Consider the following 2081-nt stretch of genomic DNA (forward strand, 5'->3'; position numbering starts at 1 on the left):
CATTGCTGTGAGTTAACGTGTGTCACTGACCACCTCGGGCTCATATAATCCCCCCCCCCCCCCTGGCCCTTCTCCAATGGTCCCTGGGTTAACCCATCCATCGTCACACCCTTAACAAAAACCTGCTCTCCTTCTCCCAGTAGTTATCGGTGGCCAATAGTTCCTCAACTAAGGTTTTAACTTTTCCCCCTTTCCCACTTCTATTTGGGATTTTGTCTGGCTTGAGCTTGCATAGGTCTTGTGCATGCTGTTATCATTGCTGTGAGTTAACGTGTGTCACTGACCACCTCGGGCTCATATATCCCCCCCCCCCCACTGGCCCTTCTCCAATGGTCCCTGAGCCTTGGATGGCAGAGTTAGATAAAGGTGTGCTATTCAGGCATGGTCTGTAGTCTCTTATTCTCTGCCTTTCGGTCGGTTGTGGCTTTCTGGCTTGATCACCATCTGTTGAGTGAGGAAGCTTTGATGTTGAGAGTTAGGAGATGCACTCATATTCTTTCTTCTCCCTGTTCTGCTATTTTTCCTGAGCCTTAGGTGTAGAGGTTGCATTACAGATGTGTCACCGAGGGCTGGGCACCTCACAGTCACTTATTCTCTGCATTAGATCATTTGTGGAACTTCTAAAGAAGCTTTTTTGATGAGTGGTGAGAGGTGCACTTGTCTACAAATATAAGGATACTTGTACAATTAATAAAAACAAGACTATAAGGCTATATGCATAAAATTAATTTTTTTCCCTCTGGGATCAACATAAATGTAAATTAAGCAAAACTTTGAAAGGTACATGATTTATTTTAAATGTAAATGATTCAATTAAAACATTTTTGCGGGGTAGGTGCGGTGGGGTATACTTGTAATCACAACACTTAGGAAGCTGAGAAAGGAAGATCAAGAGTTCAAAGCCAGCCTGGGGTACAGTTCAAGACTGTCTCTTTTTTTTTTTCCATGATAAATCAGCTAAGAATGAAAAATCAGTGTTGAAGAATGAAACATTTTTGTTTCACTAGTTTTGCAAAAATGTTTGTCAGATAAGCCTTGGCAAAGTGAAAGAGAATCATTGATTTTTGTTCCTATGTCTCTTTGTCAGAATAATCTTAATTTTAGATTGTTAAATAATGAGAGGCAAATTGTTAGGAAGTAAAGTATGTATCTTTGCCATAGAGCTGGTAAATCTTAGTGCTTTCATTTTAAGATAGACCCTTCATTTAAAATTTCCCAAGCTTCAGTGCTTCCAAAAGCTTCTTTTTGAATCATTTACATTTCCCAAGGTCCAGTTTCAGGTCTTCTCTGGCTATCTAATCACTAGGACCCATTTCAAAATGTTCTTAATTCATGCTGTACTTCTGAAAAGAAAAATGGCGAAATCAACATTTGAGTGGTATGGTGCTTAGTAAACACTCATAACGTTATTTTAATACAGAATTCCACCATCAGGGAATTAATAGACATCCTTTGACCTCAGACCAAAATCCTTTTTCTAGCAAGAGGCCCTCTTCTTTTTTCTTTCTTTTTTTTTTTGTTATTTTTATTTTATGTGTATGAGTGTATTGCCTGCATGTAGGTAAGTGCACCCATGTCATGCAATGCCCACAGAGGACAGAAGAGGCATTCGGATCCCCTGGAACTGGAGTTACAGACAGTTGCTAGCTGCCATGTGGGTGCTGGGATTCAAACCTGGGTCTTCTGCAGGAACAACTGGTGTTCTTAACCACTGAACCATCTCTCCAGCCCCCTTTTTGGTCTTTTTGAGACAGGGTCTCCTGTAGCCCCAGCTGACCTGGAACTCACTATGTACACCAGGCTGGCCTCAGAACTCACAAGAGATCCGCGTGCTCCTGCCTGCTGAGTGCTGGAACTCAATTAAGGGCATGCGTGCCACCACGCCCAGTTCCTGCCTAAACTTAGAGGACTATGATGGTTGAGGTTGCGTAGTGAGACTATTATAAAACCTTTACCCCCATTTTTCTAGAGAAAGGCTTCTAGAACTTTCTTCCTCGTGACCTCACTTAGATCCCATCTTAGATTTAACTTTTCTTTCCCTTCACTTCTATATAAACTGTCTTTTAATTCTAAGGGGGGGG

This window comes from Nannospalax galili, unplaced genomic scaffold (assembly GCF_000622305.1).
Source record: "Nannospalax galili isolate Female #2095 unplaced genomic scaffold, S.galili_v1.0 scaffold1569, whole genome shotgun sequence".
NCBI lineage: Eukaryota > Metazoa > Chordata > Mammalia > Rodentia > Spalacidae > Nannospalax > Nannospalax galili.